Below are 27,436 nucleotides of genomic sequence, written 5' to 3'. Positions count from 1 at the left end.
ATAGATGCTTCAAAGTGCTTTAGTTGATCAAAAATACATTTAGGCATGATGGAACATCAAGAATAGGTTCTAATCTCCACACTGACTGAAATTCAAAATATGCCTTTAATAAATGCCACTGTAATTGCAGTGTCAGAGTTCGCTACCTCTTAGAATCAGAATGGATGAGAACTACTGGAGAAAGCTCAGAGAAGAACATGAAGAATTATCAAAAAAAAAAAAAAGCTCTGATAGGAAATTTTAAATGAGTAAAAAGATGCAGAGAAGTAGGGTAAGTCACAGGCGTGGATGTGAAAGACGCTGCATGACGATATGGTTGATCTGAACTTCTAAGGAAGCCTGCATGGTTGCTAGAAATATTGTGAAGGATAGACCTGTGCTGAATAATCTGGACATCCCGCCAGAGGGCAGAAGAAAGCAGGCCGGGGAAGGTGTGCTCTCATTTCGTTTGCGTGATCCGTGATCCTTCAGTGTTCATTTCTGTCCTAAATTTTAAAGGAAAAAAGGTGCTATTGTGATACTTCTCTTTCACTCTTTCCTCTCAAATAATAGTCCATTTACTTGGATTACTGTATTACTCTCCATTGGGCACCCTAATTCTACCTTAACCTCTCCCTTCAGCATATCCTCAACATAATAAGCAAAGACATTTTATTAAAATGCAAGTCAAGGGACTTCCCTGGTGGTCCAGTGGTAAAGACGCCACCTTACAATGCAGAGGATGGGGGTTCGATCCCTGGTTGGGGAACTAAGATCTTGGGGAACTAAGATACCATATGCTATGGGGCAACTAAGCCCACGTGCCACAACTACTGAGCCTGTGTGCCTCAACTAGAGCTCATGAGCTGCAAACTACAGGGCCCACACACTCTGGAACCCGTGCACCACAACTACAGAGCCCACACGCCCTGGAGCCTACGTGCCACAACTAGAGAGAATCCCATGCACCACACCTAGACAGAAGCCCGTGCACCACAACGAAAGATCCCACATGCCTCAACGAAGATCCTACGTGCTGCAACTAAGACCCAACGCAGCCAAAAATAAATTAAATAAATAAATAAAATGCGAGTCAAACCATTTCAGTCTTCTGCTCAAAACTCTTCAACAAGTTTGGGATTAACAGGTACTCACTACTATGTATAAAATAGATAAACAACAAGGACGTATTGTATAGCACAGGGAACTATATTCAATATCTTATAATAATCTATAATGGAAAAGAAACCAATTCAATTTTTTGTACACTTGAACCTAACACAACATTGTAAATCAACTATACTTCAACAAACATTAAAAAAAAAAACAAAACTCTCCAACAACTTCCCATCTCACATAGAGGAAGAGCCAAAGTCATTACCATGACCTATAAGTCTCAGTAATCTGACTCTATTATGTCTCCTCCTTGCCCACTCCACTCCAATCACATAGATCTCATTGCTGCTTCTCCAACATTCCATGGACTCTGCCTCAGGGCCTTTGCACATGCTGTTCCTCTTCCAGGGGTGCTATTCCACAAGGCATTTGCCCGACTCCCTTTCTCACCTCCCTAGAACTTTATTCTCCTGTCAACTTCTCAGTGAGGCCTTCCCTGGTCATTCTACCTAAAGCTTAATCCCTAATTCCCTCTTTTTCTGTTTTACATTTTTCCACTGAGTTTACCACCACCTACCCTACTACATATTTTTACCTACCTATTACTTATTTTATACATGTCTATCTCTTCCTTCTTGAATGTAAGGGGACTTTTTCATCACTTTTCTTATTATATTTACAGAAACAAAACAATGCCTGACACATTGCAGGGACTCAATATATACATATGTGCTTGTTCACTAAATTAATGACTGAATGAACTCAACAAACATTTATTGTTACCCATATCATTTATCTGGAACTGTTTCCAGTAATAAATAGTATATATACATATGTATACACTGTATATATAAAATAAATATATAAGTATGTAAAATAAAATATATTAAAATATACATATAACTACTTTGTGTTGACTCTTTTTCCTCGTCTCATAAAGTTTGTGAAATAAGAATCAAGGATGCCACATGAGAATCCACGTAATTGTCTACATCGGTGGTTCTCAAAGTGTGGTCCCCAAACTAGCAGCATCAGCACCGCCTGGGAACTTGCTATAAATGCAGCTCTTGGACCCCACCTCAGATCTATTGAATCGGAAACTGTACTTTAATAGTGAGTCTGTTGCATGCTAAAGTTTGAGAACCACTGGTAGAGATTATAAATTCATTAAGCTGGAAATGGCAATTGAACTTTTAATGCATTCTCATTTTCGTATTACGGATTTCAAGTTTTTTGTTGGTAAAATAAGTTTGGAAATATTCCGGCTTTGATAAATGTCAGCGAGTCTTCTTCCTAGGGATGGTACACCTACTCTTCCCTTACATGCCTATACCCCTCTTCCAGGCCTGGTCCTAACGTCTTACACCTGGTCTTGCAACGGCTTTCTAACTAGTCTCCATGTGCTAATTTGTCTCCGTATACTAAGACATTTTCTTGAATATAAAGTGAATTTCTTCACATATTTTTGTTTCTGAAATAGAGCTGGATCTTACAGTCGATAAGTACATTTAAAATAGTGTTTTTTCTTATTTCCCAAAAGATTATTTTTATACCAAAGATCTGTTTTACAGTTGAGGAACTAAGATATTTTCCTATATTGTTTTGCTTCACCGTGCATCCAACTGGCCTTCCCCCTGCCCTCCTGTAGCTCTATTTTTCTCATGCTGCAGGCATTTTAACGTGAAAAATGTTCATTAGTCAATCGGGCTAATTCTAACGAAGACTTCAATTACAGAATGATCCATTTCAAGCCCTTGAACTAAAAGCAGTCACATGCTCAAAGCTAATATTCTTTTCATTAAAAAAAAGTTGGCCGCTGTTCGCTTTCAGCTGAAACGGAGTTTTTGCTTATGCAGCGCAGATTCCCGCCATCACCTTGAGCGCCTCTGGAGCCGGAGCCCGCTGCTGTAGCTCGTGAATCCCCCGGCAGGAGGACGCAGAGCGGAGAAGCCCCTTAGGGTGAACCCTCTCTCCAAGTGCTACCACTCTCTCCTCTCCTGCCTCCCTGTCTTTGAAAATTTATTGCGTTTTCTGGCTGTGCTGCTCAGAGGAACGCGGGCTTTTTCCTGTAAGCCGGGTTCTTTATGATCACTCTAAATTTGGACATGGCCCGCCACAGCTCGGGCCTGCGATATAGTTTCCGGGATGCGTCTGGAGGGCCGGGGCGAGCCGGAGCCTCCGCGAACCGGTGCTGAGGGCCGAGGGCTTTCTTCTGTCCTTTTCAGCTCCAGCTTTTTCCCTGATTCTATAGACCTTCTTGGGGGTTCTCATTAATTGGCCTGAGTTGCCATGAACACTGGAAACCACAGGGCAGCGCCAAAAAAACAAGCTTCCTTGAGGGTCTAAAGGTTGGGGCTGTGCAAGAAAATTTTCCAATTGGGTTCACATAAACTTAATTTCTGGCTTCCAGCCAGGCTGTGCATTAGAACCGTCAGCTAAATGTGGTTCCCGGGAGGCAGAAACGAGCACCTCTGGCTCAGAGCTCCGTGGGGAGTTGCTCCTGTGCAGTCAGGCCTGAGAACCACGGACGAGATCCCAGACGCGGGCTACCTCACTGTGGGAGGAGACTGGTGATCAAGCCTAAACCACACCTTTCTCTCCGAACAAGCCTACCCAGCTAATAACAGACCTTGTTCTTAATGCCTTCTGAGTCGTTCACTGAAATGCTGTTTGCAGGTAAGTTGTATATATGTCCCTTGAAAGCTGAAATAATCAAATGTAGCTGATTTCTTGGAAAACAAAAGGAGAACATATTTAAATAGGGAACAACACTTTTATATCAGGGTTTGGGCAAGGGAAGTGTCCTCATTGTGGACTTTGCGTGTTTTAGTGAGGAAGAGGCATTGATTCTTATTAGGCCCAGCAGGGATATGATGCAGCCACAGGATACATTAATTTATCGCACAGTGAAATGCCTTATGATGGAGTTTTACTACATTTCACATTTGCGACACACCTGTGACATCTTTTATGCCTAAATTTAAACCACTTAAAAGATTCATTACAATCCAATTAAATTAAAATGTAAATGTAAAAACACGTAGACTGTAAAACATAATTTTTCAAGCTGTGTTTCTGCAATTATAAGACTGTTTCAGAAAACTGTAGTTAAAATGGCTGAAACATGTGATCTCACATCGATTCCTTTTAGTCACCATTCAGGATATTGTATTAGGAGCAGGAAACCGAAGATATTATCTTAATAAACTATAGTGGTTTTTAAATGTGACCTTTATAAACAGAAGCAATCCCAAACCAGCCCTACAAAAATTTACTTCTCATTTTTATTCAAAAATTAATAAAATTGATTTTGGTGGTGAGCACACTGTAGTGTATACAAAAGTAGAAATATAATGCTGTTTGTATGAAACATAATGTTACAAATCAACGGCAGCTCAATAAAAAAAAATTTTAAACTTAATAATTGAAATCAATTGCTATAACTCAAGAGAATGGATATGATAGTATGGCATATGAACAAGGGGTTTTTTCATGTAGAAGTACTGTTTTATAAGCTCCTTTAGTACACCCCATAACTTTTAGCATAGTATTGGTAATTCAAGGGCACTCAACAAAATAATTTTCCACTCGACACAAGCATTCTACCATCATGAAGTATGCATAAAGAGAAAGTAAAATCTAGTTTAATATCTATTTATTATACATCGGTTTCATTACTAGGAAGGGTGCCCAGAAAGTTAAGGAAGAATTAATTAGAACAATTCACTAACAGTTTATTAAGCCACCATTATTCACTGTGCTGAGTACTACTCTTTTTAATTCACTAACTTAATATAATAAATACCCCCAAAGTATTGATGAATTAAAGAACAAATATAAGAAATGACTTCTTTCAAAACTAACACTTTAGTGGGAGGAGACAAAAACACATATCTGAAGAAGAGGACAGAATACAGGAAGTTCTTTAATAGAGGTGCAAACTACTATGGAAGTAATAAATAGTCATAATTACTACATAGCTACTAGTAAGTCAGAAATACTTCTTGAGCTGGGTGGTGAACTGAGGATTTAAAGTAAAGAAGAACTTCACAGAGTAGATATTGTGAATCGAGGCAGGGCCTTCCAGAAGGATGGAAGCCACTAGAATAAAGAGTGAAGATGCCTTGAGGAAATAGAATGCTTTGGTGGAATGGTGGGTGGAGATATGACCCATAAGTAAGGGACAAATTATGGAGGGTTTTTAGTGAGACATTAAAATTGGTCTCTATGTAGTGGGGAGCTCTCAAAGCCCTTCAGAAGGGAACAGCACAGCCAGGTCTATTTTAGAAGGATTATTTTGGAGGCATTGTTCAGAACCAGTTGGGGAAGATAAGGGTCTGGAGAATGTACTGTGCGTCACACAAGAGATCTGACGGCATGAGGCAAGGCACTGGCAACAGAGTGGATGAGCTCAATTTGGGAGACCTCCTGGATGTCAAAACAACAGAATTTGAGGATTAGCTGTAGGTGAAGGTCAAGGGAGAGGGAGCAAATTTTACATCAGAGCCACTAGGGATATGTCTACTTTGTAAAATAGACGTTTCTAGAATCTGTAATATTAGCAAAATGATCCTGGAGCGTTCTGGTACAAACTCTGAGGGGGTATTTGTTAAATAATTATATTGCTTAGCATACTTGGAAAAAGAATCACAAGACCAAGAAGTAAGTGTCAAAGGGGTGGGAAAAGGCAAGTTGGAAGCCAAATACCCCAGGAGGCTACAAAAGTGGCACGAACTAAGGGAAAAAGAGGCATAACAGGAGAATGATGTCACAGAGCTAGTAGTTAGGAAGCCCGGGAAAGTGGTGAGCAGAAGTTAGAACGAACGTGAGAAAGCAAAGACCCCTTACAGTAGACGGGAAATCCACAGAGTAAAACGGTGTAAGGAAGATGGTTGGCATGAAAAACTACCTAAATGGGCAGCTGACTCAGGAGAATGGCGGGAGGGGGGAGGAATGGAGACTGAGCGCGAGGATGATGAACAGCAGGTAGCCTTGTAATGAATGAGCTGCTTGTTACTCTATTACTAAATCAACATCAGCAAAAACTTTGTGAATAGGTATGAGGGACTATTACTTGCTATTTCCAAGAGATTGAACAAGAAGTGACTTCTTTAGGAGTAAGCTCGTGACTTATCTCATCCGCCATGCTCTGTCAGCCTTGCTATCCTTGGTGTGTTTATCACACTTCAACACTAGAAACCCATCTACCCACGTCCATCCTGTGGCCTGCCCCCACCAGGCTGCGGTGGCAGGAGAGGGCACATGTTAGGTTAGCTAGGACGAAGGGCATCTGCTCTGCCGGGAAGCCTGTACTGCCCTGACCCGGAAGGCTAGGTCCTGCAGAGCCCACTAATTCTAGGCTAAATCTATGTTTTAAACAATGTAGGACTCCATTTAAAATGACGACAGTGGCAGTACACAAATGCTTAAGCTCAGTGGATTTTTAGTAGTTTAGGAAGCTTTCTATCTGTTGATGAGTTCCTGTCAAGGCCATTTTCATAAGCAGTTGGATGGGACATAATAGGCCACTTCTGCTTCTGTCACATTAAAGAGAATGCTAATTACATCATCTGGGATTTGAGTGGAATCACACTTACCGGAGTAATCGTGGGGACAGATGCAAGTGTACCGTCCTATCTCGTTGAGGCACGTGGCCTCGTTCTTGCAGGGGTCTGACACACACTCGTCCACTTCCAAGTCGCAGTGCCTGCCTTGATAGCCTGGGACACAGAAGCAGGAGTAGCCATTGATTCCATCCTGGCACACAGCACCGTTGTGGCAGGGGCTGGACGCACACTCATCGTGCTCCAGCTCACAGAATCTTCCGGCATATCCAGCAGGGCAGATGCACACAGGGTGCACAGGGTCCTGATGGCAAAAGCCTCCGTGTTGACAGGAGTTGGTGCCACAGGGAGCAATGGCCGTGTCACAGGTGGTCCCACTGTACCCAGGAGGACATCTGCACAGAAACCTCCTCTCTCCTGGGACACTCACACAAGTGGTATTTCCTGGACAGGGACTGGAGAAGCAAGGGTCTTCCTCATGGTCACAGTCTTTGTCCAAATTAATGGCTGTGCCTGAACAATGGCAACTGCCATCTTTTGAAAAATCCTTGCATGTAGAATTGTTTTGGCAAGAATCTGAGAGGCACTTGGTGTCATTTTTATTGCAAAAGGAATCTACAAGGAAATAAAAAACATCAGGATGAAGCTTACAAATAAATGGTGGACAATAAATTAAAGAAGTTCCTTCTTTCTGCTCTTCATGCATCTCGAAGAAACTCAATGAAATACAAAATTGACTGCATTCTGGTGATGAACTTGTCAAATTTGTCTAATAATGACTTTTGTCACTAATGATGATTTGTCATTTTTTTTTCATACAGCTTCTAATAAGAAACAAAAATGGCTGGTTTCAGATTCTTTGCTTCTCCTGCATTTTCCTTTCTCAGGTATATAAGTGCTGTTGAGCAATGGGGTGAATTGTTAAACTGTCCCATAAATCCCAAATTTTGAAATTCACATTCTCTCATGGAGAATTTTGGGGGTATACTGGGAGATGAGATAAAAAATTGTCTCTGAATATACGAACGGAAACTAATATTTGAATGAATACTATACTTTGGCTTTTGACTGTTTATCACAATCACCATTTATGCTCTAAAAAGAAAAGCATAGAAAAGTGAAAATATAAAAATAAAATACCAACTATTTGTGGAAGGTCTACTCTCTGTACCAAACATGTCAGGTGTTTCACAGATATTATTTATAATCCTCACAGCAACACAATATTGTGTACATCTTAACAGGTGACAGATTAAGTCCCACCGCAAGGAAGCAGATGTTGTAAAGTTTATGGACTTTCAATTTTCTGAAAGCTTCTCTGTTCTAGGGATACATTTTTAAAATTCTAATTGGAATGATAACCTGCAAGAAAGCAAAAATTCTATGATTCTTTTCCAAATTCACTGGCTATATGCATGTGTACAAAGTTTCCCTGAATCTACGCACATTATGATCACAGAGAATCTTTATGATTTGGCAACTCAATTGCATCAGCTCACAAAACACTGTCTTTTGCATGTGGATTTATCTAATACATCATTCTCTTATTTTTACTTCCTGTCTCACAATATTACTCACTAATATAATAGTGGGTAAGAGTACAGGCTTATAATTTTAAAAATTACAAAGTGAATAGTTTGCTCTTATGAGACATAAATCAACTACTGTCAGAAGAAAATAGCATGTAAACTTTGGTAAATATGTATAATGATAAATTTCTTCCCTATCTTCCTGCAGAAAGAGAAGGTTTTTTTTTTAACATCTTTATTGGAGCATAATTGCTTTACAATTTTGTGTTAGATTCTGCTGTATAACAAAGTGAATCAGCTATATGTACACATATGTCCCCATATCTCCTCCCTCTTGCGTCTCCCTCCCACCCTCCCTATCCCACCCCTCTAGGTGGACACAAAGCACAGAGCTGATCTCCCTGTGCTATGTGGCTGCTTCCCACTAGCTATCTATTTTACGTTTGGTAGTGTATATATGTCCATGCCACTCTCTCACTTCATCCCAGCTTACCCTTCCCCTTCCCCATCTCCTCAAGTCCATTCTCTACATCTGCATCTTTATTCCTGTCCTGCCCCTAGGTTCTTCAGAACCATTTTTTTTTTTTTGGATTCCATATATATGCATTAGCATACGGTACTTGTTTTTCTCTTTCTGACTTACTTCACTCTGTATGACAGAGCCTAAGTCCATCCGCCTCATTACAAATAACTCAAGTTCATTTCTTTTTATGGTTGAGTAATATTCCACTGTATATATGTGCCACATCTTCTTTATCCATTCATCTGTTGATGGACACTTAGGTTGCTTCCATGTCCTGGCTATTGTAAATAGAGCTGCAATGAACATTTTGGTACATGACTCTTTTTGAATTATGGTTTTCTCAGGGTATATTCCCAGTAGTGGGATTGCTGGGTCGTATGGTAGTTCTATTTGTAGTTTTATAAGGAACCTCCATACTGTTCTCCATAGTGGCTGTATCAATTTACATTCCCACCAACAGTGCAAGAGGGTTCCCTTTTCTGCACACCCTTTCAGCATTTATTGTTTCTAGATTTTTTGATGATGGCCATTCTGAGTGGTGTGAGGTGACACCTCATTGCAGTTTTGATTTGCATTTCTCTAATGATTAATGATGTTGAGCATTCTTTCATGTGTTTGTTGGCAATCTGTATATCTTTGGAGAAATGTCTATTTAGGTCTTCTGCCCATTTTGGATTGGGTTGTTTGTTTTTTTGATATTGAGCTGCATGAGCTGCTTGTAAATTTTGGAGATTAATCCTTTGTCAGTTGCTTCCTTTGCAAATATTTTCTCCCATTCTGAGGGTTGTCTCTTCGTCTTGTTTATGTTTTCCTTTGCTGTGCAAAAGCTTTGACGTTTCATTAGGTCCCATTTGTTTATTTTTGGTTTTATTTCCATTTCTCTAGGAGGTGGGTCAAAAAGGATCTTGCTGTGATTTATGTCATAGAGTGTTCTGCCTATGTTTTCCTCTAAGAGTTTTATAGTGTCTGGCCTTACATTTAGGTCTTTAATCCATTTTGAGTTTAGAGAAGTTGTTCTTTTTAATGTGGTCTGGCCACCAACTGGGTTATGAGAAGATGGAGAAGATAATGATTGACTGGTTCATCACACAAGAGTGAGAAGATTTTCACAATTATCTTCCGTGGAGTGGAGTCTTTCTGGTAGCCGACAGTTTTCCTCCAGTGCCTGAACACAGAAGATTAACATATGCTTATATGTTATCAGGAGGGTTGATCTGAGAGCAAACCTTTTCTAGTCCCTATGGAAAAACTCAACTAATCATCCTTTCATCCTTTTACTATAGTTTTTTTTTTTTTTTCAGGTGCTGGTTTTCCAATCACATCTTCAAATGTATGACTGGCTTCTGGTTGTTCGTGTCTTAGCTACAATGTCACTTCCTGAGAAAAGCTTTCTCTGAACTTTTCTAAACCTTTATTGTTTTGCTTTCTAATACATATGAAATGTTCTTATTTCTTTGTGTGTATGTTTGTTTTCTGTTTTCCTCATTACAATCTTAGCTCCATGGAGGAAAGGGGAAGACCTTGTCTCTGGTATTTCCTGGGTCTATAACATTACCTGTCACATTGTAGGTGCTCAGTACATACTTATTGGAAGAAAGGGGAGAAATGTCACCACAGAAACATGGAAGGAAGAGTACTGTGTGATCACAGGGCCCAGGGCAAATGTACCAGGGAAAACCTCACTGAAGAAAAGGTACTTGAGATGTCTTTTTAAATGAATGCAAGTGAAGGAAGGGTATTATTTTCAGAAGAAAGAAAAAACACATGAGAGGTACTGGCATTCTCTGCCAATAGTATGAAAAGTATGAGGGTGTAGGGCAGAGAATAGGGAGGATAAATGAAGAGAGATTTAATAGTTCAAACATTTGGGAGTACTTAAAGTGCTTGTGTCCAAACTGAAAAAAAGACAATCAAATATTACAAGTCTGCTCTCTTAACTCCCACTGTCAAGGGCCTATTATGAAATTATGTTTTTGATTTTGTTCTGTTTTGCTTCAGTTTGTTAGTGGTAATGGTGATGGTTTTTTCCTTCCTTCAAAAATCAAGTATCTTCATTTAAGCCATGAATTGAAGCATTTGTGTGGAAAAACACACAGCAAAGAAATTAGCATTTATATCCAAGGCCCTTACAGTGCAATTTTAAAAATGAATTTCTAACAACATTTGTGTAAAACATTTTACAGATGTAAAACTAAGTTTTATAAGGAATAAGTCATTTGCACAGTGTCATAGAGAGGTGGGATTTGAACCTCTCGTGTGTCTGATTCCAAAGTCCATTTCTTTTTACTGCATTATTTTAGAAGTTAGGATAATTTGAATAGAGTTTCCTACTTAACCATGGTGATAGTCACATAACTGTTACTTCTGCTGCCTTCCAAACCCCATGAAAGACCTAAAGGAATGGCAAATAAGCACAATGAAAAATGCTCAACATCATTGGGGAAACAGAAATTTAAAACAGCATGACTACACACCCATTTGAACGGCTAAATGACAAAGATTGACAATACCAAGGGCTGGGAATGTGGAGAAAATGGAACTCTCCTTCATGCCCTCTTTATTATAACGGATCTTTCTTGTCTATGTATTAATAATTGTATTAGTCTTTCAAATAATGGACTTCGACTTTGTAGAGTTTGTTTATACTATCTTTTCTGCCCTATACATTTCCACTTTTGCCTTATTTTCTTAATTTTTCTTTCTTTGGATTTAACTTGCTGTTTACTTTTTCAGATTTTTAAAAATTTATTAAGACTAAAATTTTTTTCTCTAAAAATGCAGCTTTACTGTGTTTCTTAAAATTTCTTTTCATTATATTCAAAATGTTTTCTAATTTCCATTGTGAGTTCTTCTTTGCCCCATGGAAAATCTACAAGAATCAATTAGATCAAGTTTGTTAATTGTGTTATTTAGAGCTTCTATAGCAGTACTCATTTTTTTCTACTTTTTCTCTCTGTTGAGATTGATGTATTATAATCTCCCATAGTGACTATAAATTTTCTATTTCTCTTTTTAGTTCTGACAATTTTCACTTTTATATTCTGAAGCAATGTTCTTATGTTCATAGAAATTCCGAATGGTTACATCATCTTGCTGGTTTGACCCCAGTATATTCATAAAATATCATTTTTTGTCCTTAATAATACATCATACCTTAAAAGACTACTTTTATCATTATTATTATTGCTGTATCAGTTACATACATTGCTGGGGGAAATTCAAAATGGTGTAGCCACTTTGGAAAAGAGTTTTGAAGTGTCTTATAAATTTAAACATACATTTACCATGTAACCCAGCAATCCCACACCTAGGTATTTCCCCCAAGAGAAATGAAAACATAATGCCCATACAAAAAATTGCTTGCAAAATTCTTAACAACCTTATTCGTAATGTCCAACACTGGAAAAAACCCAAATGTTCATCAACTGGTAAATAAGTTTTAATATATCATATGTTGGACTACTACAGAGGAATATAAAGAAACAAATTACGGATCCACAGAATAACATGAAGGAATCTCTGAAGTATTATGCTAAATGAAAAAGCCAGACCTGCTGTATTATTCCATTTTTATGACATTCCAGAGAAGGCACAATTATAACACTGGAAGCAGTTCAGTGGTCACCAGGGAATGGAAGTGGTTGAAGGGACTTAAGGCAAAGGGGCATAAAGGAATTTTCATGGAAACATTCTGTATGGTGATTGTGCTGGCAGTCACTGATCGTATGCATTTGCCACTTAAAAGTGGTGAATTTTATTGTACGTAAATAATACCTCAATAAATCAGACCCCCCCCAAATCCTAAAATAATATAGAAAGGAATAAGTCATCATAAACTTACAAGAGCCAGGACAGAGGTTGAGGAGGTAGACAGCCATAAATACACACACACATACACACTGGAAGTGGGCGAGTAGTACTAGTCTTAGGAAGCCAGAAAGAGCAGACACCATGCCAGCAGTGGGAGAATCCCAGAACCAGGTCAGTTTATGCCACAGAACCCCAGACAGGTTCAGGAATTAGGCGTTCCAGGTACTTCTGAAATGATCATGGAAGTGGGGCTGAAAAAAGGAAGGTTGCTTGGAAAACTCATTGAAAGCTGTTAGATGCTCATATTCTATCTCTCACACTAGGAAACTGCAAGTCCGTTTCTCCCATGAAGGCAGATTCAGAGACACTGGTGATGCAGGAGTGGCTGGGTCCAGGCTGAAGACGGAATTAAGTGGATGTCTATACAGAATTGTGAGGCACTCCGCAACCTCATTTCCAATTCATTTCTAAAAATGCTAGAAACCAGGTTTATACTCCAAGCAGGAAACAGAGTTATTTCTCTTGGCCAGCCTGAGTGAAAATACTTTCAGATACTGATATGGGATGTCATCCATTGAAATGACCCAGCCTGATCACTCTAGAATAAATCCTAATAAGCTGGCAGATCCTAGAACATAAAGAAAGAGCTTTCAAATAGCTCTTTAATAAGAGCTATATATGAAATGTACATAAGCATATAGGGCATAGTTATCCTTTAATTATACTTTAAATTATACTCTAAAAAATAATGATGAATGAACATTTTTGTATTCACTAATCAACTTAAGAAACAATAGTACTTCCTTATTATATACGAACAGATTGTATGAGATTTCCAGACATTTGAGGAAAACCTCTAACTAAGATCAAACACAAAGACCAAAACACAGATTTTAAAAAAAAAAAAAAAGTAACTTGGAAGAGGCAAAGACAGTGTAGGGAGAGGACCAAAACTTATGTAAGTTTGAGAATTATTATTTTTAAAGAGTCAAGTAAAGATATAGCAGCAATGAAATGAGTAGAAGTGTTATAAAGATAAACTTCTAGAAAACAAGAGATCTTTGAGATTAAAAATACAAGTAGCAGAAATTTTAAAATTCAGTTGAGTGATTGAAAGTTAATGCTGAGAAAAATCTCCCCCACCTCACCCCCACAAAAGAATTACCGGGCTTCCCTGGTGGCACAGTGGTTGAGGGTCCGCCTGCTGATGCAGGGGACGTGGGTTCGTGCCCCGGTCCGGGAAGATCCCACATGCTGCGGAGCAGCTGGGCCAGTGAGCCATGGCCGCTGAGCCTGTGCTCTGCAACGGGAGAGGCCACAGCAGTGAGAGGCCCGCGTACCGCAAAAAAAAAAAAAGAATTACCAAGAGATTGGAAATAGGAGGTAGAAAAAACAGGGAACTAGAAGATCAGTCAAGGAGGAATTTCGAAATGAGACACCAAAGAAAATGGGGAGGAGGTGAGGGGGACAAGGAGAGAAGGGGGAAGAAACTTAAAGTTATGATAGAATATAAAGAATGTTCCTATCATTAAAAACAAGTAAGTTTACAGATTTAAAGTTTCTATGACGTGCCCTAGAAAATGAATAAAAAATAAATCCACAGCAAGGCACATCATTTCCCTGAGGTGGGACAGGAAACAGTTCATTCACAAAGTATCAGAAATCGGAATAGCACTTTATTGATCAACAGAAACACTGGAAACTAGAGGACGTTAGGACAATGCCTTAAAAATCTTGAAAGGAAATAACTTCTAAATTAGAATTCTACGCCCAGCTAAACTATCAATCACATTCGAAGGGAGAAGAGAAACATTTTCAGGGATTCAAATTTTCACTTTTCAGGGAGCTTCTTGAAGATATATGGGCCATGGAAATGAGGGTGTAAGCCAAGAAAGAGAATGGAATCTAGGGTACAAGGGATCTAACAAAGGAAAGGAGCAAAAAATGTTACTGAAAATCGCTCCCAGATGGCAGGTTTGCTGCTGGCTTAGAGATTAACCAGCCCTGACAGCAGAAAAAGTGGAGCTCCAGGAAGGATTCCAGGAAGAAAAATGCACAGAGTACCACATGTTAGAAAATTAAACAAAACAATTGAAAAGAAACCTCTTACCAGTATTAATTCTAGGAAAATTGAATGTTGTACAAGAAAGGAAATGAAGTCATAATATACCATGTAACTGAAGAGAATTCTTTATAATAACAATAATGGTAATAATGTAATGATATCAAGTAGAGCTGGGGGAGTGACTCTGTGTGTGTGTGTGTTTGAGACCTGCAGGAAGGTTCAATCCACTTTTATCATAGTAGAATTCCAAGAGATTATGCCAGTAGCTAAAAGTGAAAAGTAAAGCCTAGCCTATTATTTAAAAATATATAAAGAAGAACTATAAGAAAGAGCAGGAAGAGTTTCAAGTAGTTGCCTCTGGGGAGTGCAGGCTGGGAATGAGAAGCAGGCACGGGGGTGGTAAGAACTGTACTATCGTTTCCTTATAACTCTCAGTAACTTTTAAAGTATTACTGAATAAATGTAATAAAAAATATCCTTCAAAGCAAAATAGGTAGATTTATAATATAGTCACACACACACACATGCACACACACCCATCGATTTGCTTACACGTGCACTTCGAATTACGTTTTCAGTGCTGGTACCGGACAAGATGATCCACCAAGCACATACTTTTACTCGGTCTTCTCTGGGGGTGATGTTGTTATTGGCACCATTTGCTATCTGGGTTTATGGGTGTGTCCCTAGTTGAGATGCTAACAGGCCCTCTTAGAAATGTGGTCTGTGACCTAGGCATTGTTAACTGATGCTTTAGCTACTAAACAAGCAAAGACAATTGCCTATCAAAAAGAAAATAATATTTTTCAAATATAAAAAGGAACTGCAATTTACTGCCTTATTAAAAGCAACTAATTAAATAGCCAACTAAGGAAATAAAAGCAGAATATGCACAGACCAATGATGGCAGTGTCATGAAGTAAGGGTTATGATTATTTCAGTTTTGTGCACCTAAGTTGAAAAACAATCTATCATATATACTATTACATTATACCATGTACACTGTGTGTACGTTCAGTGAACAACAAAATAATTCTCATAATGATAATACCTAAAGAACAAGACTTAAATGGACATACACACAAAAACCTTATAGGAAGAGAATTTTGTTTCCAGCTTTCATATGAGCCTTAGACACAGGGTAAAAACTTTACTGGGTGTGAAGTGTAACTGATATTCTCAGACCAATTTATACAGTATGCCAAACTATTTTCTTGTAGTAAAGTCTGCCATCTACTGGATATTATAAGAAGTTCTAGAATAATGGGTTTCAGGCTTTTTCGTTTTTCTTAATTACAGCAGAACTCCTCCAAGGAAAATGCCATGAGTAATCCCAACACACAAAATTGGAATGTGGACCAGCTCAGGCTGAAGAAGGGGAGGAGACCTTGCAGTCCAGTCACTCAGCCTCCCACACTTTCTGGAGATGCCTGCAGGGAGCCCTTAGAGGTTGAAGAGCAATTTGAACTCTCTGTTCAGGACAAAATAAAATATTTTATAGAGTTGCTGTAATTCTTTTGTATTTGCTATTTTAGTATTGCTAGTGCTAAAAACATACGCATATATTTTAATAAAATATACATTATATATACATTACATACAAATACATATACAAATATATATATATATATTTGCTGAGAAGTAAAAAGTAACTTGACCAGTTTTAAAGAAGATGAGCACTCAAATTTTAGTATTTATTTATGTGTGTGTGGGTATTTTCTAATAATATGATTTACTTGGAAAATGGCCATTTTGGTAATTTAGCTTAGTTATAAGGTAGTTATAACTTAGTTATAAGTTAGTTATATATACCTTAGTTATATAAGTTATAAGTTAGTTATAAATACCTTAGTTATAAGGTATTTATTCAGAGCAATGAAACACTGCAAGGTGATTTCAGGGAAAAGCATTTTAATATCTCCAAGATTACTATCTATGAAGACTACTCATTCCTTTGTCCTTGATGGTTTTAATGTACTTATCTATGAAATAGGTAATTCTCTGATTTAATAATCATCAGCCAAGAATCTGAAAATTTTATCAACTTTCTTTTTATTACCAACATTTTTGGCAACGTCTGGACTGGCCAACCATCGGAGACTTGCCAGAGAGGGAGAGTGCCGGAGGAGCAAAGTCTGTGAAGTGAAACACGCCCTATCAGTCCTGGCTCTGCCACGCGCAGCCTCAAGGAAGGAGAGAACAGTAGATCCCACTTCTTAGGGGTTTTGTGATGATTAAGTCACTAGATTTAAACGCTTGGCAGACATATGGTAAACGCTCAATAAATGTTAGGTCTTATTGTTATAAGATGCTTAGAGATCGTTTGGGGCTCCTAATAGAGAAGTTACTAGATTAATACAAAATATAGCAATAACAATAATAACATAAAAAGTGCCATTTACTAACACATTGTCACTGCAGTAATTTTATTTTAGGAAACAAAACACAGACCCAAGTATACGCTTACACGGAGAGCCTACCGATGGGCTCATTCAACAGACCAGACACTTTTCCCGTAAAGTACCTGGAGTTGCTGAGGATCAAACCGAGGTAAATGCAGTTTAGACGCAGGGAAAAATCTGCTCTCACCCAAGAGTATCTTACCATCCCACTATATTTTGAGTATCATTTAAGTTTGGGGCTCAGAGAAATACCACGTGAACTGAGAGTTGTGATAAGGGTTTTACTGTTCAGAGGATCTGCTATATCTTTGTGTTCCTAGTGCCTATTCATGCCCAGCAAATGCTCAGTGAATATTTTGTGGATATTAATTGTCAAAGCCATGATCCTTACCTTAAAGATGTCCCTTGCTGTATAAAGTGTATATACGTATACACTTTGCATGTGTATGTGTACACGTGTATGTATTTGTAGGGCTAACTACTGACCCTTGTTGTTTTTTTTTTAATTTAAATGTCCTCGTATACAACTCTTATTAGTCTTTTCCTAGGATTTATTAACCTAATTCTCCCCATATCACTCTCTAGTCCTCATTTTTATTGATATTAATTCTAAGAATCAAATCTGTTAGCAGAAGAAGGAAGGGCTGTAGGTGGAACTACTGTTATTGTGCATACCTGGGTTAAATTAGCAGTTTTAAATACGCCTCACATTTAAGTAAATCAAACACTCACCTGTACTCCCATTACAAATAAAGTGTTCTGAGCTCATTGCTCTGTGGCAGGTATTTTACTGTGTTGTTTCCTCAAACTACTGAGACATGGGCAGGGACTGGGGAAAGCTGCTGCCTGGGACGGGAGCAGGACATGCCCATTGCAGGATAAAGTAATTTTTTTGACATACTATGGCACAGGTATTTTTTTTTTAATGATAATTCCATTCTTAATATACATTTAACCTAATTTTACCTAAGTAAAAATGGAAGATGAATTGAGGAACTGTGACCAGAAATTTGATATTCCCAGCAACTTCCCAGCAACATCTACTGAATCGTTTCTGATATTCTTTCATATAAAATATCTTTTCTTATAGAAGAATAAGTAAACATTTGCTAGTGAGTTGTTTTTATTTTATTTGTACTTTTGTTTTTATTAAGAAACAACAAAATCTACTGTCTTTATATAGATATTATGTTTACATCCTTGATAATTTAGAAGTTAATATAGATTTCTATATTTCATTAAACCACATTTCAAAAGCCACTATTGATTTCTATAATTGGAATAGCCATTGACTTAATAAAGAGGATTTAATTCAGCTGTCAAAGAAAACAATTTTTATTCAAGATTTATTGTCTCTTTCTTCAGAAATTTGGTAAATCGGATGGCCCTTGTCATTTTGGTGAACCACCTAACAATTTCAATCATAGTTTGGATTTCAAACAGCAAATATTTGGGATGTTCAGGTTTCAAATCATCCATGATGAGTTGCCTTTAGAATGAAATAGAAGTTTTAAACAATGCTACTGGAGATAGAGGAGAAATTTCCAGATTGAACAATTTCAACCTAATATAATGTCTGGTTGAATTTTCTTGAGCCGAGCATTCTGCAGAGACTGAAATATAACTCCAGGGTCGGGACCGGCCGGGGGAGGATGAATGTGGCAGGAGGGGCCAATCTTTATTCGGGAAGTAGTCAAATAGCTTGCACATGGTAGGTAATCAATAGAAATTTGTTGAATAATGGATGAATGAGCAAGAAAACCTGAAGTATCATTTAAGCCTCGCTGTGAAGTTCCTATTCTCACCTCTTTTGATAAAATCAAGCAGAGCAAGTCATCAGGTAAATCACTTACTTTAATGCACAGAATGATAGGCTCTCACGGGACAGTTAAAGAAGTAGATGGGCCCTTTAAGACCATTCCTTTCCTCTGCATTCCTGTGGCCTCTAAAAAACTAGGCATTCACTCTCTCATACATAGCTATTTCTATAGACATGGTTTTAAATTCTAAATTGAGGCCAATTTAATGTAACGGCATGAGTATAATTTTGTGGTAAGACAGACAGAGGTTTAAATTTTAGTTCTGCTGTTACCCATACCTGTGGTCTTAGCAGAATCAGTGTCATGGAGCTTGTTTCCTCGTTTCTAAGGGAGATACTACGTAGCCATATGCACAATGCTTCAGAGCATGGACTTTGGAGCCTGGGTTTAAATCCTGACTCTGCCACTTACAGAGGCCATGAGTTTTATTAAGATAATTAACACCTCTGTGCCTTGTTCTCATTTTTATAAAAGCGATGCCTACCCCATAATTTTATTGTGGAGATTAAATTATTTAACGTAAATAAAATTCCCAGCAGTGCTTGTAACAGAGAGAGCGCTGTCAGCCAATTTGTATCATAGTTATTATTGTTATTATCATGAGGGATAAAAAGGATAACGTACATAAAGTTCTTTATAAAAATGTATAATAAGTAATGATTTATCAGTATTATTTGTCTTTCCTTTCAATGCAGAGTCCAAAGCATAGTTGCCTTGGTCCCCTTCTACTGACAAGCACAGTACCTTGACATAGTGGGTGCTTGGTAAATAAATGCATGTTTAATAAAAGAATGAATCCAAGGAAAATGAGACTATATGATATTGGAAAGAGTTATTCGTTTTTGAGTTCTGGGAAGTACAAGTTTACTGTCATCACACATTCTTGAGAATCTGTCCATGTAGGAGCCCAGCATGGCCAACTGCAAATTTAGCACAGTTAACTCACATACAAACTCTGAAGCACCATTTTGCTGCTCCAGTTGAGAAGATGGTGCCAAAGCTCACTGGTGTCATCTGCATCTCACCTCCTCTATCATGTGGTTGCCATCTTGCTAGGTGCTTTTATGTACAATTTCTGATCATTAACATTGTCACAGATGAAATCAGGGGCCTGCTTCTCCAAAGCTTTCTTTTGCTCTCAAATCCTCCCCATGAGAATAGAAGCCTTGGGGTCCTCATCTACACAGAATATGCCTGATCACAGGTCTGGATGGGATCAGGTCTCTGTCAATAGGGTCAGGGTGATGGACCAAGTACATCCTGCCTGTGGCTGCAATCACACACACACTAACCCCAGAGAAGGTGCCCTGCCCTGTGTCATCCTTAGAACATGACTAAATAATGCAAACTGTGAAGGTCATTTTTACTAAATGTCAATCACTGAAAGTTTTAATGAGGGTCTAATATGTTCCTTTGACATTAAATTCATTTAAAGCTAATCAGGCCTAGAAACCCTGACCTTATTATAATCCATGTACACTTTAATAAGGACAGGCTTTTAAATAACCCCTTTTATTTAATGGAATACTTACATTTTACTAGCTCCTTTGCCTCTAGCAAATTGAAATTCCCACAGTAAAGCTAAAAATGTTCTAAATGAGGAGAAAAATAAAAGTTTTTTTTTCTCACTCCATAAAGCCACATTTATTTAACCGATCAATGATCAACAGATATAATTTCAATATTAATTATAAAACCATCATGAAGAATACTTTAGCTACGTGGCACTTTTGTTCTAAAAAGGCACCTGAAAGTTTAAATATCTTCCATTAGATTTTTATCAGATTTTTAAGTAATTATATTAGACGTAACTAAGGCTAAAGAAAAAAAATAAAATTGGTAAAATAAGTGAAAACAGCCCTTCAAATTTTAGCTTGTTCCACTGTACACCAAAATAGTATGGATGATATAAGAATGAAAAAATTAGAATAATCTGTTTCAATTTTATTATTGATATTACAAAAATGTCTCCAATTTATTGGTTTCTGGGGATAAATGTCACATTTAGTTCTTATAGAGGTTGGAGGGATTACAGCCAGTTTATAAGTAAGGAACTGAGATTCAGGGATGTTAAATAAATTCCCCAAAGTTATGCAGCTAATATGTGGTAGATTAGGATGCCAAAAAGACTTTAAAACATTTATTTGAAAAAATCCAAAACATGAATATAGAATCATTAAAAGGAAGCACCTAAGAAGTATGTAGATAAGCACTTCTCACACTTCCCCATTCATATGAACCACAAGGATCTCATGAACACTGCCAATATTCTGACTCACCAGTTCTTTCAGGGTGAGGCCCGAAAGTCAGCATTTCTAATAATCCCCCAGGGGTGCTGATGTTGAGGGTCCGGAGACTGCAATTTAAATAGCAAGCATCTCTACCTTGTCTAACAGAGGTACAATGTGAGCCACATAAGTAATGTTAAGTCTTCTAGTGAAAAGTATAATTTAAAGACACAGACGTAGAGAATGGACTTAAGGACATGGGGAGGGGGAAGGGTAAGCTAGGACAAAGTGAGAGAGTAGCATTGACATATATACACTACTAAATGTAAAACAGCTAGTGGGAAGCAGCTGCATGGGAGATCAGCTCCGTGCTTTGTGACCACCTAGAGGGGTGAGATAAGGAGGGTGGGAGGGAGGTAATAGGGAGGGTAAATGGGGACATACGTATGCATATAGCTGATTCACTTTGTTATACAGCAGTAACTAACACAACACTGTAAAGCAATTACACTCCAATAAAGATGCTAAAAAAATTACAATTAAATTAAGAAGTAAAAGTAAGCAGGTAAATTAACTTTAATAATATGTATTTTAGGGACTTCCCTGGTGGTGCAGTGGTTAAGAATCCACCTGCCAATGCAGGGGACAAGGGTTTGATCCCTGGTTTAGGAAGATCCTACATGCCACGGAGCAACTAAGCCCATGCACCACAACTACTGAGCCCACGTGCCACAACTACTGAACTCATGTACCACAACTACTGAAGCCCGCACGCCTAGAGCCCATGCTCTGCAACAAGAGAAGCCACCACAAGAAGAAGCCCTAGCACTGAAACAAAGTGTAGCCCCCGCTCTGAGCAGCAACGAAGACCCAACAGAGTCAAAAATTAATTAAATTTTTAAAAATAATATATTTTATTTAACCAAATATAACTAAAACAGTATCATTCCAATATGTAGAGTTAAAAATTCATGAGATATTTACATCTTTTTTCATACTAAGTCTTTGAAATCCTATGTGCATTTTACACTGACAGTGCACCTCAGCCCTAGGTAGCCACAGTTTAAGTGCTCAGAGCCACACGTGACTAGTGGCTACTATGTGGGACAATGCAGATCTCAACAGTTTTCTCATTACTTTGTACAGGGAACTAATGTCTAGAAAAATAACTTTTGGTTATAATTATGAGTAAGCCATTAGTCCTCTAGGATTTAAATTATCTTCTTTATGATATGATTATAGCAGTAGGCATGAATAAAGAGGTGTCAAGGTACTTTCTAGCAGTCTATTAATTATGATGTACATTCAAATCGTGCACATCCTTAGAAGCCTATGTTCCCATGAGTCGTTCCCAGATCTTTGCATTCTTGTTCATCTCCTGGCCCGAGCAGACACAGAACTTATCATTGTTAAGACAACATCACACTTATTTATGAATTTCCTGAATTGTTCTGTTTCACGTATGGAGACCTGTCTTCATAATTAACAAACAAACACTTTAAGTTCAGGAACTAGAACATTCAATTCTTCAGTCTGTCTGTACATATGCTCTGTGTATTCAGTTCCCACCACACTCGGAACACTAGCTCCTGAATAGTGCAGTAAGTCCACGCTGACTGTTTGCTTTGCTGATTGATTGGTTTTCTCCCGGGGGCAATTTGTTCTTTCCACTTTAAGGCTCACCGCACTGTAACAGAAAGAGAATGATTTGCTGGTCTGGTCACTGTAGGTTGTGAGCCAGACTTGGGGAAAGCCCAGGTTACTGTGGTTACTAGATAACCTGGAAACCATCGTGAATACATTTCATTTTCTTTTTATTCAGCTAAAAGCCCCGTGACACTGAGTGCAGCAAGTACAATGCCCTTGCGCCTTTGGTCTGGGGAAGATTCTGGAGTGTGGATGTCCCCCTGCCCGTGTGCCCTGCCTTCTGAGCAGGCCCTGGGGTGCACAGGCATGCCTTAGCTCCGCGGCACACCCCGTGACACACATGGAGGATGGGTCTCCATCTCCCAGGGGCCCATTTGGCAAACGCTACCCCAGAAGGCTGTGGCAAGAGCACACGGAATGAAGGCTGAGCCTTCATTACCGAGCACAGAACACCAGGGGAACGAGAAAAAACTCAGAGGGAGACGCGTGATTGTGGACATCCTCCTGAGAGTTGAAAGACAGTGTCTCATATTGGGAATTGGCAGCTTAACTGAATAGAAAATAATAAAAGTATAAGGATAGTTCTATTGTGGAAAATGCACAGAAGTGAGCTACATGTGCAGACATGAGACACTGTACCTTGGATGAATCACCTGGGCTAAAATATGCCCATAATCACCTCTTTTAGGAAGGCACGGCTGTGTCTTTGCACTTAAAATATTGTGGAGGGAGGGGGTAGATGGGGAAAGAAGGATGAACTTGAGCAAATAATTAATTACTTTTTAATCAATAAACTTAAGTAAACTGATATTTTGCTTAATAATAGAAAATGTTTTCACTTGATATGGTAATTGTTTTCAAAGTAAATCCCATGTATTAGTTATCATTGTATATACCTCCCATATCCAGCATAGAGTCAATAATCAGTAATTCATAATGGAACTGAACCAAGCAAGCTTAAGCCCTGTCTCCCGAAATATAACTGATTGTGTCACTAAATTTAAGCTTTCCATGTGTTTTTCTCTTGAAAAACTGTCCCCAGCCCACCACCATCTATTCTTGCATCACATACCTGGTGTACACTCCCATTAATCTTTCACTTAGAAGGGGCTCTTGAATGATACTTATGTATGAAATGGGAGCCTTCATTTTCTTCTATGTCATTTTTTACCAAGCTAAAACAATAAATTCAAAACAATTCCAATAAATGTCCTTTTATAATACCTAGTAAATTATAAGTCAAATAGAAACCATGCCTAATTTGAAGCACATCTGACCTATGAGAGAATTGATAGATGCTATAGTGAGGAGTATTTACCGCTTTCCACATTTTGGGGCAATACAATGAAAGAAGCAGCTTTAAAGACTACTTCAATTTCACAATGCAGAAACAGAATAAGGATGCTATCAATTATTTTCTGAAATGAAGGAGCCTAAGATCCTATCAGCTAAAGCCAGGTCTCTATTGAAAAATAAAATGTTTAATCTTTACAACATAAAAGCAATATTTTAAAAGCTTCCATCAAATAAGCCAACTAATATTTATCCTCCAAGAAGATGCTAATCCTGTGGTATAAAAGGGGTTAAGAGATGCTTGAAGAATCTATTTACCTCAGGTCTATTTCTAAAGCACCCTATCATGTTGTTATAGAAACTACTTGTGGCTGAAAATCTCCCATCATGATTATTGCTATAGTAACCACCAAGTGACCAGAAGCTAGTTTTTGATCCATTTGCCATCACCCCCACCACCCCTCTCCAAGACAGTTTTGCTTCTAAATGCTCCTATATTGCTGGAAACAAAGGAGAAAAAAAAAGGGTAAACAAATTTAATGGGAAAGAAAAGAAGACACAGAGAGAGAGAGAGGAATGAGGGCACATTACAAGCAATAAAGAGATCCAACGTATTTCAGTTTTACTTTGTAGGGAAAAGAAATATAATTAGACAAACAGACAAGCTTTTAAACTGGTGACCAAATCTCTTCATTACCATCTGTTCAGACTCAAAGTGAGTAATAAAAAAATAGATGTAAAATATTGCTATTCTCATATTTTTAAAGCCACCATTGGACATTTTAGAGAATTTCCCAATAGAATATATGCCTTTGCCTGGTGTTGTCTCTCCTAGTTTAAATCAAATTAAATATAAAAGGTAATTTTCTGGGAGCTCCCTGGAGGTCCAGTGGTTAGGACTTGGCATTTTCACTGCCATGGCCCAGGTTCAATCCCTGGTCAGGGAACTAAGATCCTGCAAGCCACGTGCCACAACCAAAAAATTTTTTAAATTAAAAATAAATAAATAAATAAATAAAAGGTAATTTTCTTATAATAGTTTCTTGTAAGATATTAAGTCCTAATATGGTGTCATACTGAAGAAGTCATGTTTTGATAACCATAATCTAATTCATCTCCTTCCCCACAAGGTTGTAATCATTTTTAAAATTCTCATATGATATTAAATTTTGGCACTGTTTTTGTGTAAAAATGGCTTACATAAATTAAACCAAACAGACTTATTTCTTTACTTTCTTTATCATACCTCAGACTTTATTTTTTCATGTTGAATTGCCTTGTCTGTTAATAAATAACGAATTAGTTCGTTGGATTTTATGGATTTTAGTTTTAGAATGCTAGCAGATACATACATAAAACTAACTTTGAAATAACTCGAAATCAGATTTTTTTGACACAAGGATGATGATGGCAAAAATGTTTAGAACCTCTGTCACCCCCATGAAGATCTTAGAAATATCAAGGGTTGGAGGGACTTGCCAGCAAGATGGTGGAGTAGAAGGACGTGAGCTCACACCTTCTTACAAAAACACCAAAATCACAACTAACTGCTGAACAACCATTGACAAAAAAATGCTGGAACCTACCAAAAAAGATAAAGACAAAGAAGAAGCCACGGCGAGATGGCAGGAGGGGCACAGTCACAATAAAATCAAATCCCATACCTGCCAGATGGGTGACCCACAGACTGGAAAATAATTATACCACAGAAGTTCTCCCATAGGAGTGAAAGTCCTGAGGCCCATGTCAGGCTTCCCAGCCTGGGGGTCTGGCAATGGAAGGAGGAGCCCCCAGAGAATCTGGCTCTGAAGGCCAGTGGGGTTTGATCACAGGAAGTCCACAGGACTGGGGGAAATAGAAACTCCACTCACGGAGGGCGCACACAAGGTCTCATGCACACCAGGATCCAGGGGAAAAAAGCAATGACATCGTAAGAGCCTGGGCCACACCTACCTGATATTATTGGAGGGTCTCCTGTGGAGGTGGGGAGTGGCTATGGCTCACTGCAGGGACAAAGACACTAGCAGCAACAGTTCTGGGAGTACTCACTGACATCAGCCCTCCCAGAGGCTGCCATTAGCCCCACCCTACAGCCTGTAGGCTCTAGTGCTGGGTTGCCTCAGGCCAAACAACCAACAGGGCGGAACACCCACCTGCCCATCAGCAGACAGGCTGCTTAAAGTCTGCTTGAGTATGGCCCTGCTCACCAGAGGAATAAGACCCAGCTCCACCCACCAGCGGGCAGGAAGCAGTCCCTTGAACTGGGAAGCCTGCATAAGCCTCTTAGGCAGCCTCATCCACCAGACGGCAGACAGCCAAAGCAAGAAGAAATAAAATCCTGCAGCCTGCAGAACAGAAGCCACAATCACAGAAAGTAAGAGAAAATGAGACGGCAGAGGAATATGTTCCAGATGAAGGAACAAGATAAAACCCCAGAAGAACAACCAAGTGAACTGGAGATAGACAATCTACTGGGGAAAGAATTCAGAGTAATAATAGTGAAAATGATCCAAGATCTCAGAAAAAGAATGGAGGAACATACGGAGAAGATATGAGAAATATTTAACAAAGACCTAGAAGAACTGAAGAACCGAGATGAACAATACAATAACTGAAATGAAAAATACACTAGAAGGAATCAGTAGCAGAGTAACTGAGGAAGAATAATGGATAAGTAAGCTGGAAGACAAAATGGTGGAAATCAATGCTGCAGAACAGAATAAAGATAAAAGAATGCAAAGAAATGAAGGCAGTCTAAGAGGCCTCTGGGACAACTTTAAATACAACTTTAAATACACCAACATTCACATTATAGGGGTCTCAGAGGGAGAAGAGAGAGAGAAAGAAACTGAGAAAATATTTGAATAGCTGAAAACTTCCCTAACATGGAAAACGAAACCATCAACCAAGTCCAGGGAGCACAGAGTCCCAGGCAGGATAAACCCAAGGAGGAACACACCGAGACACATAGTAATCAAATTGACAAAAGTCAAAAACAAAGAAAAATTATTAAATGCAACAAGGGAAAAGCAACAAAAAAATGTACAAAGGAACTCCCATGAGGTTATCAGCTGATTTCTCAGCAAAAACTCTGCAGGCCAGAAGGGAGTGGCACGATATATTTAAAGAGAAGAAAAGGAAGAACTTACAACCAAGAATACTCTACCCAGCAAGGCTCTCATTCAGATTTGACAGAGAAATCAAAAGCTTTACAGACAAGCAAAAGCTAAGAGAATGCAGCACCACCAGACCACCTTTGCAACAAATGCTAAAGGAACTTCTCCAAGTCAAAAAGAAAAGGCCACGACTAGATACAAGAAAATTATGAGTGGAATAGCTTACTGGTAAAGGCAAGCATAAAGTAAAGGTAGAAATCATCTGCACATAAATATATCAAAACCAGCAACTGTGAGAAAAGGAGAGCATGAAAGCAGTCTATTGGAAATGCATTTGAAATTAA

General features: G+C 38.5%; 1 protein-coding gene across 1 annotated transcript in view; it reads right to left on the bottom strand.

Moving 5' to 3' along the window:
* The window catches only part of CRB1 (crumbs cell polarity complex component 1), a 145,242-nt gene extending 138,114 nt beyond the window's left edge, over positions 1 to 7,128 (bottom strand). Inside the window, exon 1 of the mRNA XM_065880477.1 lies at positions 6,693 to 7,128. The gene's annotated coding sequence lies outside the window, so the exon portion shown is untranslated. The remainder of the gene's footprint in view (positions 1 to 6,692) is intronic.
* Positions 7,129 to 27,436: the final 20,308 nt, after the last annotated feature.

This window comes from Phocoena phocoena, chromosome 1, assembly GCF_963924675.1.
Source record: "Phocoena phocoena chromosome 1, mPhoPho1.1, whole genome shotgun sequence".
Lineage (NCBI taxonomy): Eukaryota > Metazoa > Chordata > Mammalia > Artiodactyla > Phocoenidae > Phocoena > Phocoena phocoena.
This window is presented reverse-complemented; position numbering and strand designations above follow the sequence as displayed.